Source organism: Callospermophilus lateralis, chromosome 18, assembly GCF_048772815.1.
Source record: "Callospermophilus lateralis isolate mCalLat2 chromosome 18, mCalLat2.hap1, whole genome shotgun sequence".
Lineage (NCBI taxonomy): Eukaryota > Metazoa > Chordata > Mammalia > Rodentia > Sciuridae > Callospermophilus > Callospermophilus lateralis.
The window spans coordinates 23,189,583-23,206,980 of NC_135322.1; positions in this window are offsets into that span (position 1 = coordinate 23,189,583).

The window sequence follows — 17,398 nt, forward strand, 5'->3', positions numbered from 1 at the left end:
AACCTGGGTGCCAGGGGGAGCACAGATACCATTGCACTCATTGTAGGGGGGGTCTCATCCCTCTAATGGGGAGACACCTCAAAGCTGGGTGCCAAGGGGAGTGTGAATACCATCACACCAAGTTTAGGGGGGGCTCCCACTACTAGGGGGTGACCCCTTGAACCTGGGTGCCAGGGGGAGCATGGATACCATCACACCCAGGATAGAGGGGGCTCCTCCCTCTAAGGGGGAGATGCCTTGAACCTGAGTATGTGGGGGATCTCATATACCATGGGACTCAGGGTACAGGGGGTTCACCCCTCTAGGGTATTGGGGGAAGTGCGTATACCTCGCACCCAGGGTAGCAGAGGTAGCCCCTCTAAGGAGGAGATGCATCAATCTTGGGTGCTGCGGGGAGCGCAGATACTATGGCACCCAGCATAGGATGGGCTCGCCCCTCTAGGGGAAGATGCCTTGATCCTGGATGCCAAGGGAACACAGATACAATCGCACCCAGTGTAGGGGGCCTCTGCACTCTAGGTGGGAGACGCCTCGAACCTGGGTGTTGGGAGGAGCTCCTATACCATCACATCCATGGTAGAAGGGTCTTGCCCCTCTAGGGAGGAGATGCCTCGACCCTGGTGGCTGGGGAAAGCATGGATACCATCGCATTGCAGTGTAGGGAGGACTTCCCCCTCTATAGGAAAGAGGCCTGGAACCTGGATGTCGGGTGCATATACCATCGTGCCTAGGGTAGCGGTGGTAGCCCCTCTAGGGAGGAGATGCATCAAACCTGGGTGATGGGGGAGTGCGAATACCATTGCACCCAGGGTAGGGTAGGCTCGCCTCTCTAGGGGGTGACACCTCGAAGCTGGGTGCCGGGGAAATGCAGATACGATCGCACCCAGTGTAGGAGGGGCTCTGCACTCTAAGGGGGGGACCTCTTGAACCTGGGTGGCTAGGGGAGCTCCTATACCATCGCACCCAGGGCAGAGAGGGCTCGCCTTTCTAGCGGGCAGACGCCTTGAACCTGGGTTCGGGGGGGAGCTCATATTCCATCACACCCAGGGCAGAGGGACTCGCCTGTCTAAGGTGGAGACGCCTTGAACCTGGGTGTCGTGGGGGGTCATATACCATCGCACCCAGGGAGAGGGGGCTCGCCCCTCTAGGAAGGAGACTCCTTGAACCTGGGTGTCCGTGGGAGTGTGTATACAATCAGGCCCTGGTTATAGGGGGTTCACCACTCTATGGGGGAGATGCCTCGAACATGGGGGGCGCTTATATCATCATGCCCAGTGTAGAGGGGGATCCCCCCTCTAGGGGGGAGACCCCTTGAACCTGGGTGCAGGGGGAAGCACAAATACCATTGTGTTCAGGGCAGGGGGGCCTCACCCCTCTAGGAGGGAGACACCTCAAAATTGGGTTTTGGGGGGATCGCGTATACTATCTTGCCCAGGTTACAGGGTGCTCGCTTCTCTAGGGGGGAGTCGCCTTGAACCTGGGTGGCAGGGGGAGCGCCTATACCATGGTGCCCTGTGTAGAGGGGGCTCTATCCTCTAGAGGCAGACCCCTCGAACCTGTGTGCCAAGGGTAGTGCAGATACCATCGCAACCAGTGTAGGGGGGGGCTCCGCACTTTACGGGGGAGACCCCTCCAACCTGGGTGGTGGGGAGGAGCTTGTATACTATCGCACCCAGAGGAGAGCAGACAGGCCCCTCTAAGGGGGAAACAACTCAAACCTGAGTATCTGGGGGTGCTTGTATACCATCGCACTCAGGGTAGAGGGGGCTCACCACATAGCAGGGAGACACCTCAAACCTGGGTGTCTGAGGGAGCAGGTATACTATCATGCCCAGGTATACTATCGCGCCCAGGTATCACCCCTCTAGGGAAAAGACTCATCGAACCTTGGTGTCGGGGCAAGAGCATAAACCATCACACCCACAGTAGAGGAGCTCACCCCTCTAGAGGGGAGATACCTCAAAACTGGGTTTCGGGGGTAGCACATATACTATCTTGCCCAGGTTAGAGGGGGCTCACTTCTCTAGGGGGGAGTCACCTTGAACCTGGGTGTCGGGGGGAGTGTGTATACCATTGCACTCAGGGTAGAAGAGGCTCGCCCTTCTAGTGGGGAGATGCCTCAAGCCTGGGTGTCGGGGATAACGCATATACCACTGAGTCCAGAGTAGAGGGGCTCACCCCTCTAGGGGTGAGATGCCTCAAAGCTGGGTGTCCTGGGAAGTGCGTATACCATTGCACCCAGGGTAGAGGGGTCTCGCCCTTCTACAGGGGAGACGCTTTGAACCTGGGTGTAGGGAGGATTGCATATACCATCACGCCAAGGGTAGAGGTGCTCACCCATCTAGGAGGGAATTGCCTTGAACTTGGGTGCCAGGGAGAACTCTATATCATCATGCCCAGGGTAGAGGGTCCCACCTCTCTAGGGGGGAGATGCCTCAACCTGGGTGTTGGGGGAGCACAGATACCATCGCACCCAGGGTAGGGGTTGCTTGCCCCTCTATTGGTGAGTCACTATGAACCTGGTTGCCGGGTGGTGCTCATATACCATCGCACCCAGGTTAGAGGGGCTCCCCCTTTTAGGGGGGAACACCTTAAACCTAGGTGTCAGTGGGAGCTCATATACCATTGCACACAGAATAGAGGAGGCTCGCCCCTCTAGAGAAGAGACGCCTCTAACCTGGGTGCTGGGGAGAGCACCTATACATTCGCACCCAGGGCAGAGGTGGCTTGCCCCTCTAGGGGGGAGATGCCGCTAACATGGATGTCTGAGGGAGCATGTATACCATCACCCCCAGGGTCGAGGGGGCTCACAACTATAGGGGGGAGAAGCCTCAAACCTGGGTGTCAGGGGAGTGTGTATACCATCGCGCCCAAGGTAAAGGGTGCTCGCCCCTCTAGGAGAATGACGCCTCGAACCTGGGTGTTGAGGGGAGCTCATATACCATCATGCACAGGGTAGAGGGGGCTCGCATTTCTAGGGAGGAGAAGCTTTGAACCCGGGTATCGGAAAAAGCTTATATACCATTGCACCCAGGGTAGAGGGCGCTCACCCCTCTAGGGGGCAGGCGCTTCAAACCTGGGTGCTGTGGGGAGAGCGATACCATCACACCCAGGGCAGAGGGGGCTGGCCACAATAGGGGGCAGAGGCTTCGAACCTGGGTAAGTGGGGGAGCTCATACACCATCAACCATCACATTCAGGGTAGAGGGGGCTTACCCCTCTAGTGGGGAGATGCCTTGTACCTAAGTGTCGAGGGAAGAGCGTATATCATCACGCCCAGGGTAGCAGGGGCTCACCGCTCTAGGGAGGAGATACATCAAACTTGGATTCCGGGGGGAGCGTGGATACCATCACACCCTGGGTAGGGTTTGCTCGCCCCTTTAGGGGAAGACACCTTGATCCTGGGTGCCGGAGGAGCACAGATAGCATCGTACCCAGTGTAGGGGGGGTCCCCACTCTAGGGGGGGAGACCCCTCGAACCTGGGTGTCTGGGGGATTTTGTATACCAAGGCACCCAAGGAGAGGGGGCTTGCCCCTCTAGGAAGGAGATGCCTCGAGCCTGGGTGTAGGTGGGAGCGCTTATACTATCACGACCAGGGTAGAGCGGGTTCGCCACTCTAGGAGGGAGACCTCTCGAACCTGGGTGCCGTGGGGAGCTCGTATACCATCAGGCCCAGGGTAGAGGAAGCTTCCCTCTCTAGAGGGAAGACCCCTTAAACCTGGGTGCTAGGGTGAGCTCGTATACCATCGCATCCAGGGTAAAGGGGGCTCATCCCTCTAGGGGTGAGTTGCCTCAAACCTGGGTGCTGGGGGGAGCTAATATACTATGCACTCAGGTAGAGAAGGTTCCCCCCTCTAGGGGGGAGACCCCTCAAACCTGGGTGCCAAGGGGAGCACGGAAACTATCACACCCAGGGTAGAGGTAGCTCGCCCCTCTAGTGGGGGAGACACCTCATACCTGGGTGCCAGGGGGTGCACGCATACATCCCACCCAGTGTAGGGGGGCTCAACCCATTAGGGGGCAGACGCCTCGAACCTTGGTATCAGGGGGAGCTCATATACCATCGCACCAAGGGTAGAGTGGGCTCGCCCCTCTATAAAGGAGATGCCTCAAACCTGGGTGTGGGGGGAGCGCAGATACCATCACATCCAGGATAGGGATTTCACCCCTCTAGGCGTGAGTCACTTTGAACCTGGGTGGTGGGGGGAGCTCGTTTACCATCGCATAGAGGTAGAGTGGGCTCCCCACTCTAGGGGGGAGGCCTCTCGAACTGGAGTTCCCGGGGGAGCTCGTATACAATCACACCCAGGTTAGAGGGTGCTCCCCACTCTAGGGGGAGGCCCCTCGAACTGGGGGACCTGGGGGAGCTCCTATACCATCGCACTCATGGCAGAGGGTGCTTCTGCCTATAGGGGGCAGATTCCTTAAACCTGGGTGTTGGGAGGAGGGTGTATATGATTGCACCCAGGGTAGAGGGGGCTAACTTCTCTAGGGGGAGACACCTCGAACCTGTGTGCCAGAAAAGTGCGGATACAATCACATTCAGGGTAGGGAGGGGCTTACCCCTTTAGGGGGGAGACAAATTGAACCTGGATGCCAGGGGGAGCTCGTATACCATAGTGCCCAGGGTAGAGGTGGGCTTGCCAATCAAAGGGGGGGGTGAAATGCCTCAAACCTGGGTGCTGGGGGCAGCGCAGATACCATTGCACCCAGTGTCAGGGGGTCTCTGCACTTAAGCGGGGAGACCCCTTAACATGGGTCATGGGGGGAGCTTGTATACCATCGCACCCAGGGCGAGAGGGCTTGCCCCTCTAAGGGGAGATGCCTCAAACCTGGGTGTCGAGGGGAGCTCATATACCATCGCACCCAGGGCAGAGGGGGCTTATCCCTCTAGGGGGGAGACGCCTTGACTTGGGTATGTGGGGAAGCTCGTATACCATCACAGTCAGGGTAAAGGGGGCTTTCCCCTCTAGGAGGGAGATGCATCGAATCTGAGTATTCAGGGGAGCTGTATACCATTGTGCCCAGGGTAGAGGAGGCATCCCCTTTAGGGGGGAGACCCTTAGAACCTGGGTGTTGGATGGAGGACGTATATCATTGAATCCAGGGTATAGGGGGCTAACCACACTATCGGGGAGACCCTTCTAACCTGGGGGCTGGGGGGGAGCTCTTATACCGTCACAACCAGAGAAGAGGGGGCTCGCCCCTCTAGAGGGGAGACACCTCAAACCTGGGTATCAGGGTGGGCTAGTATACCATCGCACCCAGGGCAGAGGGGTCTTGCCCCTCTAAGGGGGAGATCATTTGTTCTGGGGTGTCTGGAGGAGCTCCTATACCATCACACCCAAGGTAGAGAGGGCACACCCTCTAGGGGGAGACCCCTCAAAACTGGGTGTCGGTCGGAGGGCGTATACTATCGCATCCAGTGTAGAGGGAGCTAACCACTCTAGGGGGAAGACCCCTCGAACATGGGTGCCAGGGGGAGCTCGGATACAATTACACCCAGGGTAGGGGGGATGGCCCCTCTAGGGGGGAGACGCCTTGAACCTGTGTGCCAGGGAGAGCACGGAAAACATCGCACTGAGTGTATGGAGGGCTCGCATCTCTAGAGGGGAGACACCTCGAAATTGTGAGCTGGGGAGAGCATGGATACCATCACATCCAGGGTTGGGGGGCTCCCCCCTCTAGGGTGCCAGGGGGAGCTCCTATACCATCACACTCAGGGTAGAGGGACCTTGCCCCTCTATGGGGGAAAGGCCTCAAACCTGGGTGTTGGGGGGAGCACGTATACCATGGCTCCCAGAGTAGCGGGGGCTTTCCCCTCTAGGGGGGAGATGCATGAAACCTGGATGTTGGGGGGGGGAGCGTGAATACCATTGCACCCAGGGTAAGGTGGGCTTGCCAATCAAGGGGGGTATGTCTCAAACCTTTTTGCTGGGGGGAGCGCAAATATCATTGCACCTAGTGTAAGGGGGGCTCCGCACTTCAGGGGGGAGACCCCTTGAACATGGGTTGCAGGGGGAGCTTGTATACCATCACACCCAGGCAGAGGGGGCTCGCCCCTGTAGGGGGGAGATGCCTTGACTTGGGTGTCATGGGGAGCTTGTATACCATTGCAGCAAGGGAGAGGGGACTCACCCTCTAGGAAGGAGATGTCTTGAACCTGGGTATCCAGGTGAGCTCATATACCATTGCACCCAGGGCAGAGGAGTTTCGCCCCTCTATGGGGGGAGAAGACTCAAACCTGGGTGCCAGGGGGAGCTCGTATACCATTGCACCCAGCATAGAGGGGGGCTTGCTTCTCTAGGGAGGAAACTCCCCTTACCTGGGTATCAGGGGGAGATCATATACCATCACACCGAAGGAAGAGGGGCTCGCCCTTCTAAGGGGAAGACACCTCCAACCTGGATGTCGGGAAACTCGTATACCATCGCACCCCTGGAAGAGTGGGCTGGCCCCACTAGGAGGGAGACACCTCAAACCTGGGTATCTGGGGGAGCTTGTATACCATCACAATCAGGGTAAAGGGGGCTCACCCTTCTAGCAGGGAGAGGCCTCGAACCTGGGTGTCTGGGGGAGCGTGTAAACCATCACACCCAGGATAGTGGGGGCTCGCCCCTCTAGCGGGGAGATGCATCAAACCTGGTTCCGGGGTGAGCAGGGATACCAGTGCATCCAGGGTAGGGTGGGATCACCCCTCTGGGGGGAGACTCCTTGAACCTGGATGCCCAGGGGAGCTCATATAGCATCACACCCAGTGTAGTGGGGGCTCTGCACTCTAGGGGGAAGATGCCTCCAACCTGGGTGTCTGGGGGTACCATCACACCCAAGAAAGAGGGGGCTTGATGCTCTAGGGGGGAGATGCCTTGAAACTGGCTGTCAGGGGGAACTCATATACCATCGCACCCAGGGCTGAGTGGGCTCACCCTTCTAGTGGGGAGACGCCTCGAACCTGGGTGATGGGGGGAGTGCATATACCATCGTGCCCAGGGGAGAGGGGGCTTGCCTCTCTAGAGGGGAGACACCTGGAACCTGGGTGTTGGTTGGAGTGCATATACCATCACGCCCAGGGTAGAGGGGGCTCAACCATATAGGGAAAAAATATCTCAAACCTTGTTGTCGGGAGGAGCGCATATACCATCACACCCAGGAGCACATATACCATCGCTCCTCTAGTGGGGAGATGCCTCGAACCTAGTTGTGGGGGGAGAGCTCATATACCATCAAATACAGAGCAGAGAGGGCTTGCCCCTCTAGGGGGAAAACCCCTCGAACCTGGGTGTCAGTGGAAGCTCATATATCATTGCACCCAGGGCAGAGGGGGCTCACCCCTATAGAGGGGAGACGCCTCAAACCTGGGTGTTGGGGGAGCTTGTATACCATCGCACCCAGGGAGAGGGGATTCACCCCTCTAGGGTGGAGATGCCTCGCACCTGGATATCGGGGGAAGTGAATATATCATCACATCCAGGGCAAAGGAGGCTCACCCCTCTAGGGGGGAGACGCCTTGAACCTGGGTGTCAGGGAGATACATATACCATCGCGCCCAGAGTAGAGTGGTCTCGCCCCTCTAGGGGGCAGACGCCTCAAATCTGGGGGCCGAGAGGATCTTTTATGCCATCACAACCATGGAAGAGGGGGTTCGCCCCTCTAGGGGGGAGATGCCTTGAACCTGGGTGGCGGGGAGCTCATATACCATCACACCCACAGCAGAGGGGGCTCGCCCCTCTAGGGGGGAGATGCCTCAAAACTGGGTGTCGGGGAGTGCACGTACACTATTGTGCCCAGGGTAGAGTTAGCTTTCCCTTCTAGAGGGGACACCTCTAACCTGGATGTCGGGGGGAGCTCGTATACCATCACACTCAGGGTCCAGGGGGCTCGATGCTCTAGGTGGGAGACGCCTCAAACCTGGGTGTCTGGAGGAGCGCATATACCATCGCAACAATGATAGTGGATGCTCGCCCCTCTAGGGGGAGACGCATCAAAGCTGGGTGCCGGGGTGATCTGGGATACCATTGCAACCAGGGTAGGGTAGGCTCGCCCCTCTAGGGGGAGACTCCTTGAACCTGGGTGCCAGGAGGAGCGCAGATATCATTGCAACCAGGTAGTGGGAACTCCACACTCTAGGGGGGAGAAGCCTCCAACCTGGGTGTCCGGAGGAGCTCATATACCATCGCACCCAGAGGGAAGAGGGGACTTGGTCCTCTAGAGGGGAGATGCCTCAAATCTGGATGTCAGTTGGAGCTCATATACCATTGCACCCAGGGAGAGGGGGCTTGCCCCTCTAGGGGTGAGACGCCTCAAACCTGTGTGTTGGGGAGAGCTCATACACCATTATGCCCATGGTAGAGGTGGCTTGCCACTCTAGGGGGAGACGCCTTGAACCTGGGTGTCGGGGGAATACGTATAGCATCGTGCCCAGGGTAGAGGGTGCATGCCTCTCTAGAGGGGAGATGCCTCGAACCTGGGTGTTGGTTGGAGTGCGTATACCATCGCGCCCAGGTTAGTGGGGGCTTGAGCTCTAGGGGGGAGATTCCTTGATACTGGATGCCGGGCAAAGTGTGTATTCATTGCACCCAGGGTGGAGGGGCTCCCACCTTCTAGGGGGGGAAGACCCCTTGAAACTGGATGCCAGAGGGAGCACGGATACCATGATGACCAGAGTAGGTGGGGCTCTCCCCTCTAGGAGGGTGACCCCTCTAACCTGGGTGTTGTGGGGCACATATACCATCACGCCCATGGTGTGGGAGGCTTTCCCTACTAGGGGGGAGACGCCTCGAACCTGGGTATCTGGGGGAGCTCGTATACCATCACTCAGGGTAGAGGGGGCTCTCCCCTCTAGGGGGGAGATGCCTCAAACCTGGGTTCCAGGGGTGCTAGTATACCATCACACCCTGTGTAGTAGGGGCTCCACACTCTGGGGTCCGCACTCTGGGGGGGGGTAAACACCTCGAACCTGGGGGGGGGCTTGTATATCCTTGCACCCAGGGTAGAGAGGGTTGGCCCCTCTAGGGGGGATGCTTCAAAACTGGGCATCTGGAGGAGCTTGTATACCATGCACTCAGAGTAGAGGGGGCTCGCCCCTCTAGGGGGGAGATGCCTCAAACCTGGGTGCCGGGGATGCTAGTATACCATCACACCCTGTGTAGTAGGGGCTCCACACTCTAGGGGGGAGTCACCTGAAACCTGGGTGCCCAGGGGGCTCATATACCATTGCACCAGGTAGAGGGGGCTCACCCCTCTAAGGAGGAGATGCCTCGAACCTGGGTGTCAGGGGGAACATATACTAGTGTACCCAGTGTAGAGGGAGCTCACCCCCTCTAGAGAGGAGACTCATGTTCGTGGGTGCCTGGGGGAGCTTGTATACCATGGTACCCAGGGTAGAGGGGGCTCCTCCTTCTAGGGGAAGGCACTTGAACCTGAGTGATAGGGAGAGCTTGTATACCCTCAAATCCAGGGTAGATGGGCCCCCTCAAGCGGGGAGGGGAGACCCCTTGAACCTGAGTGCTGGAGGGAGTATGTATACCTTCACACCCAGGTTGGAGGGGTCACCCTGGAACCAGGGGGAGCTTGTATACCATTGCACCCAGGGTCACGGGGGCTGACCACTCATGAACCTGGGTGCCGGGGGAGCACGGATACCATTGCAACCAGGGTCGGGGGCCTCCTTCCACTAGGGGGAAGACACCTCGAACATGTGTGCAAGGGAGAGCACGAATACCATCACACCCAGGGTAGGGGGCTCCCCCATCTAGGGGGGGAGACATCTCGAACTGGGTGTCAGGGGGAGCATGGATTCCATCACTCCCAGAGTAGAGGGGGCTCCCCCACTAGGGTAGATGGTGTTTCCTCCTCTAGGGTGGAGACGCCTCAATCCTGGGTGTTGGGGGAGCCATATACCGTTGCCCCCAGAGTAAAGGGGTCACCCCAATCTAAGTGGGAGACCCCTCAAACCTGAGTGTTGGCGGGAGCTCATATACCATCGCACTCAGGGTAGAGGGCAATCTCCCCTCTAGGGGGAGACCCCTCCAACTTCCGGGCCGAGGTGAGTTCATATACCATCGCACCCAGGCTAGAAGAAACTCCCTCCTCTAGTGGGGAATCTCCTTGAACCTGGTTGTCGGGGGGAGCTCCCACAGCACCCAGATGAGAGGGTTACTCCCCCCTCTATGGGGGAGACCTCTCAAACCTGTTTTTTTGGGGAGCTCCCACTGCACCCAGTCTAGAGGATTTTCCCCCTCTAGGGGGGAGAACCCTCAAACCTGGTTGTTGGGAAGAGCTATCACTGCACCCAGGCTAGAGGGTTACTTCCCACTCTAGGGGGAGACCTCTCCAAACTTTTTGAGGGGGGAGCTCATATACCATCGCACTCAGGGTCTAGGGACTCCCCTCTCTATGGAGGAGACCACTCCAAACTAGGTGTCAGGGAGAGCTCCCACTGCACCCAGGGTCGAGGGGACCTTCCCCTCTAGGAGGGAGACCCCTCCAACCTGGATGTCGAGGGGAGCTCATATATCATTGCACTCAGGGTCAAGGGGACTCCCCCCTCTAGTGGGGAGACCCCTCCAAACTGGGTATCCTGGTGAGTGCTCACCGCACCCAGGGTTGAGGGGACTCCCCTTATTAGGGGGAAGACCATCCCAACCTGGGTGTTGATGGGAGCTCATATACCATCGCACCCAGGGTAGAGGGGATCCCCCTCTATGGGGAGAACCCTAGAACCTCGGTGTTAGGGGGAGCATGGGTACCATCACACCCAGGGTAGAGTTGGATTTCCCCTCTAGTGGGGAGATTCCTCGATTTTCGTTGTCATAGGGAGCTCGTATACCATAGCACCAAGTGTGGAGGGAGCTCCACCCTCGAGGAGAGAGACACCTCGAACCTGGGTGTGTGTGTGGGGGAGCTCGTATACCATCGCACCCAGGTTAGAGGGGGATTCCAACCTGGGAGTTAGGGAGAGGTCCAACTGCAGCCAAGGTAGAGGGGATTCCCCACTCTAAGGGCAAGAATCCCCAACCTGATTTCTGGGGGAGCTCCCACCACAAACCTGGGTAAGGGGACTTCCCCCTCTAGGGGATCATACCTGGGTGTCCTGGGGAGCTCCTACCACACCCAGGGTAGAGGGGAGACCCCCTCTAGGGGGGAGAACACTCAAAATTGCATGCTGGGGAGAGCTCCCACCACACCAGGGTAGAGGGTACGCCCACTCTAGGGGAAATACCCCTCGAACCTGCATGTCAGGTGGAGCTCCAACCACACCCAGGGTAGAGGGGATGCCCGCCTCTAAGGGGGAGACTCCCTTGAACCTGCATGTTGGGGGACAACGCACCCAGGGAAGAGGATTCTTTCCACTCAAGGGGGGAGACCCATCTAACCTGGGTGTCAGGGGGAACTCACACCGAACTCAGAGTCGAGGGGATTCCCCCCTCTATGGGGGAGATGCCTTACACCTGGATATGGGGGGGAGATCATATATCATCGCACCCAGTATAGAGGGGACTCCAAAACGGTACCTCCACTATGGTCGAGGGACTCCCCCATCTAGGGGAGGGCCCCTTCAACCTGTGTGTCGGAGGGAGCTCCTATCGCTACCAGGGTGGTGGGGACTCCCCCCTGTAGGTGGGAGACCCCTCCAATATGAGTGTTGGGGGAGCTCCCACTACCCCAGGGTTGAGGGACTCCGCCCACTAGGGGTGAGACCTCACCAAACTGGGTGTCCGGGGAACTCCCCCAACCCCCAAGGTCGAGGGGACTCCCCATTCTAGGGGGAGACCCTGCCAACCTAGGTGTCTGGGGGAGCTCCCAGCACACCCAGGGGCGTGAGGACTCCCCCATCTAGGGGTGAGACACCCGCAACCTGGGTGTGTGTGGGGGAGCTCAAGCACCATTGCAACAAGTGTCAAGGGGAATCACCCCTCTAATGGGAAACCCCACCAACCTTAGTGTCTGCAGGAGCTCCCACCGCAACCAGGATTGAGGGGACACCTTCCTCTAGGGGGGTACCCATCCAACCTCGGTGTCAGGGGTTGATTCTTCCTCACCCATGGTAGAGGGGACTCGCCTGTCAAGGCGGGAAAGAAAAGCTCCCACCGCACTCGTGTTCCAGGGGACTTACCCCTCTAAGGGGGAGACCCCTCCAACCTGGGTATCAGGGGGAGCTCGACTGCAACTGGGGCCAAAGGACTCCTCCCTTTAGGGGAGGAACCCCTCGATCTGGGTGTTGGAGAAAGTTCCCACAGCATCTGGGGATGAGTCTCTCCCCACTCTAGGGGCGAGACTCCTCCAACCTGGGTGTCATGAGAAGCTCTCACTGCACCCGTGTTCGAGGGGACTTACCCCTCTAAGGAGGAGACCCCCTCCAACCTAGGTGTCGTGGGGAGCTCTACCGCAACTGGGGTAGAGGGGACTCCTCCACTACCCCTAGACCTGGGTGTCGGGGAAAGCTCCCACTGCACCAAGGGTCGAGGCGACTCCCTGCTCTATGGGGGAGATCCCCCCAACCTGGGTGGGGGGGAGCACCCACTGCACCCAAGTTCGAGGGGACTCCCCCATCTAGGGTAAGACCCCTTGAACCTTGGTGTCGAAAGGAGATACCACCGCACTAAGGGTCGAGGGGACTCCCCCCTTTAGCAAGGAGACCCCGGACCTGGGTGTTGGGGGAAGCACACACCGAACCCAGAGTTGAGGGGACTCCCCACTCTAAGGGGAGACCCCTCCAACCTGGGTGTTGAGGGGAGCTCCCACGACACCCAGGGTCGAGGGGACTATCCCCTCTAGGGGGGAATCCCCTCCAAACATGGTGCCGGGGGGAGCTCCCAATACACCTGGGGTGGAGAAGACTCCTCCCTAGAACTCATATACCATCGCACCCAGGGTTGAGGGGACTCCCCTCTCTAGCAAGGAGATTCCTCCAACCTGGGTGTCTGGGGGAGCTCATATATTATTGCACCCAGGGTAGAGGGAACTCCCCACTCTAGGGGCAAGACCCCACCAACCTGGGTGTCGGGGGAAACTCCCACAGCTGCCAGGATAGAGAGGAAGCCCCTGTCTAGGTAGGATACCCCTCCAACCTGGGTGTCAGGGGAGCTCCCACTGCACCCTGTGTCGAGGGGACTCCCCGTTCTAGGGGGGAGACCCCTCCAACCTGGGCGTTGGGTGGTGTTCCCACCGCACATGGGATCAGGCGACTCCCACCTGAGCTCAGGCGACTCCCACCTGAGCTCATGTACCATCACACCCAGTGTTGAGTGACTTCCCCCTCTTGTGGGGAGACCCCTCCAACCTGGGTGTTGAGGGGAGCTCCCACCACACCTAGGAACATGGGGACTCCCCCCTCTAGGGAGATGACCCCACCAACCTGGGTGTTGGGGAAATTCTCAACGAACCGGGGTTGAGGGGACTCCTCCCTCTACGGGGAAGACTCCTCCAACCTGAGTGCCGGAGGGGGCTCCCACCAAACCCGGGGTCGAGGGACTCCTCCCTGTAGGGGGTAGGTCACTCCAACTTGTGTGCTGTGGGGAGCCCACACTGCCCCCCAGGGTTAAGGGGACTACCCCATCTAAGGGGTGACCCCTCCAACCGGGTGTGGGGGGAGCTCCCACCGTCCCAAGGGTGGAGGGGACTCCTCCCACTAGGAAGGAGACCCCTCCAAGGTGGTTGTCAGGGAGAGCTGCCAACACACCTGGGTGTTGGGGGCAGCTTCCACTGCACCCATGGTCGATAGGATTCCACCCTCTAGTGGGGAGACCCCTTCAACCTGGGTGTTGGTGGGAACTCCCACAGCACCCAGGGTCGAGAAGACTCCCTTCTCTAGGGGGGGAGATCACTCGAACCTGGGTGTAGGGGGGAGCTCCCACCCCACACATACTTGAGGGGACTACCTCCTCTAGGGGGGAGACCCCTTCAACTTGTGTGTTGGGGGGAGCTTCCACCATACCCAGGATTGAAGGGATTCCCCCCTCTATGGGGGAGACCACTCCCACCTGGTTGGAGGGGGGAGCTCGTATATAATGACACCCAGGGTGGAGGGGACTCCCCTCCTAGGGGAGAGACCTCTCCAACATGGGTGTAGAGGGCAGCTCCTATATCATCACACCCAGGGTAGAGGGGACTTCCCCCTCTAGGGGAGAGACACCCCCAATTGGGTGTCAGAATGAGGTTTCAATGCACCCAGGGTTGAGGGGATGCCCCCTCTAGGGGGGAGACCCCTGCAACCTGTGTGTCGGGGGGAGCTCCCATCTCACCCAGGGTCAAGGGACTCCCTCCTCTAGAGGGAAGATCCCCCAACCTGGGTGTCTGGGGTGATTCCCACTGCACCCAGGGTGGAGGGGACTCCCACATCTAGGGGTGAGACCTCCCCCAACTTAGGTGTGGGGGAAGCTCCTACAGCACCAAGGGTGGAGGGGACTTCTGTCTTTAAGGGGGATTTCCCCACAATCTGAGTGTCAGGGGGAGCTCCCACTGCTGCCAGGGTTCAGGGGAATCCCCCCTCTAGGAAGTAGACCCCCCAACCTGGGTGCTGGTAGGAGCTCCCACTACTGCGAGGGTCGAGGGGACTCCCCCCTCTAGTGGGGAGACCCACCCAATCTCTGTGTTGGTAAGAGCTCCCACCGCACTCAGGGTCGAGGTGACTCTCCCCTCTAGTGGGGAGATCCCTCCAACCTGGGTGTCACGGGGAGCTCCTACCACACCCAGGTTTGAGAAGACTCCCTCATCTAGGGCTGAGAGACACCTCCAACCTGGGTGTCAGGGGGAGCTCCCACCGCACCGAGGGTTAAAGGGATTTCCCCCTCTAGCGGTGAAATGCCTCCAACCTTGGTGTCGGGGGGAGCCCGTTTATCATCACACTGAGGGGCTAGGGTACTCCCACTTCTAGGGGGAAGACTCCCCCAACCTGGGTGTTGGGGGCAGCTTCCACTGCACCCATGGTCGATAGGACTCCCCCTCTAGGTGAGAGATCCCTCAATCAGTCTGCTCCCAGGGTGGAGGGGACTCCTGTCTTTAAGGGGTATATCCCCACTACCTGGGTGTTGGAAGTAGATTTCACTGCACCCAGGGTCGAGGGGACTCCCGCATCTAGAGGGAAGACCACCCAACCTGGGTGTCAGGGGAACTCCCACTGCACCCAGGGTGGAGGGTACTCCCACATCTAGGGGTGAGACTCCCCAACATGAGTGTCGGGGGGAAGCCCCTACCGCACCCAGGCTGGAGGATTCCTGTATTTAAGGGAGATACCCCCACAACCTGGGTGTCGGGGGGAGCTCCCTCCCACTGCTCCCAGGGTCCAGGGAATCCCCCCTATAGGAGGGAGACCCCCCAACCTGGGTGTCAGTGGGAGTTCGCACGCACCCAGGGTTGAGGCGGCTCACCACTCTGGGGGGAGACCCCTCCAACGTGGCTGTCGGGGGGAGCTCCTATACCACTGGCACCCAGGGTCAGGATATTCCTTCTTCCAGGGGGGCGACCTGTCCAACCTGGGTGTTGGGGGGAGCTCCGACATCACCAGGGGTCCAGGGGACTCCACCCTCTAGGGGGGAGACCCCTCCAACATGGGTGTCGGGGGGAGTTCCCCCCGCACCCAGTGTCCAGGGGATGTTCCCTCTAGGGGGTGATGCCTCCAACTTGGTGTTAGGGGATGCTCATATGTCATTGCGCCCAGGGTCGAGGGGATTTCACCCTCTAGGGGGGAGATCCCTCCAACCTGGGTGTCTTCAGGAGCTCCCACGTCACACAGGGTCGTGGGGACTCCACCCTTTAGTGGGGAGATCCCAACAACCTGGGTGTCGGGAGGAGCTCCCTCCGCCCCCAGGCTCAAAAAGACTTTCCCCTCTAGTGGGGAGATTCCTCTAACCTGGTTGTTGAGGGGAGCTCCCATGCTCCCAGGGTCCAGTGGATTCGTTCCTAAGGTGGGAGACCCCTTCACCCTGAGTGTTGGATGGAGCTTCCACTGCCCCCAGGGTCGAGGGGACTCCCTGCTTAAGGGGGAGTCCCATCAAGCTTGGGTATCAGGGGGACCACCAGCCACGGTCGAGGAAACTCAACCCTCTAGGGGGGAGACTCCTCCAACCTGGGTGTCAGGGAAAGCTACCACTGCCCTGAGGGTCTAGGGAACTCCCCTCTCTAGAGGGGAACCCCCTCCAACCTGAGTGTAGCTGTGAGCTACCACCGCCCCCAGGGTTGAGGAGACTCCCTCCTCTAAGGGGGAGACCCCTCCAACCTGGGTGTGGTGGGGGAGCTCACACCGCCCCCAGGGTCGACGGTATTCCCTTCTATAGGTGGGAGATGACTTCAACCTGGGTGTCGCTGGGGAGATCCCACCACACTCAGGGTCGATAGGATTCCCACCTCTTGGGGGGAGGACCCTCCAAATTAGGTGTAGGGGCAAGCTCATATATCATCACACCTAGGGTTGAGGGGACTCCCCCCTCTAGGAGGGAGACCTTCCAACCTGAGTGTAAGTGGGAGCTCTTATATCATCGCACCCAGGGTCGGGAACTCGTCCCTCTAGGGAGGAGACCCCCAAACCTTAGGTGTGGGGGGAGATTCTACCATGCCATGGTCAAAGTGACTCCCCCCCTCTATGTTGGGGGGATATCCCACTGCACCTAGGGTCGAGGGGACTCCCACCTCTAGGGGAGAGACCCCCCAACCTGGTTGTCCAGGGGAGCTCCCACTGCACCCAGGGTCCAGGAGAATCTGCCTTTAGGGGGGAGACCCCAACACTCTGGGTGTTGGGGGAGCTCCCAGCACACCCAAGGTCCATTGGACTCCCCCCTCTAGGGGGAGACCGCCCCAACCTGGCTGTCGGAGGTAGTTCCCACCGCACTGAGGGTTGAAGTGACTCCCCTCCCTAGGGAGGAGACCCCCCAACCTGGGTGTCGGAGAGAGCTCCCACCACACCAAGGGTCAAGGGAACTGCCCCCTCTAGGGGAAAGACCCCCCCACCTGGGTGTAATGGGGAGCTCCTATACCATTGCAACCAGGGTTGAGGGGAATCTCCCCTCTAGAAGGGAGACCCCTACATCTGGGTGTCAGGGGGAGCTCCCACCGCACCCAGGTTGAGAGGACTCACCACTCTAGGAGCGAGACACCTCCAACCTGAGCTTTGGTGTGTGATTCCACTGTGCCAATGGTCAAGGGGACTCTGCTCTCTAGGGTGGAGACCCCTTCCTTCAGGGTGTCTGGGGGAGCTCACACTGCACCCAGGGTAGAGGGGAATCACCACTCTAGGGGGGAGAACCCTCCAACTTGGGTGTTAGGGGGAGCTTCCACCACACCCAAGGTCAAGGCAACTTCCCCCTCTAGTGGGGAGACCCCCCAACCTTTGTGGGGGAGCTCCCACCACACCCATGTTTGAGGGATCTCCACACTCTTAGAGAGAGACCCCTCCAATGTGGG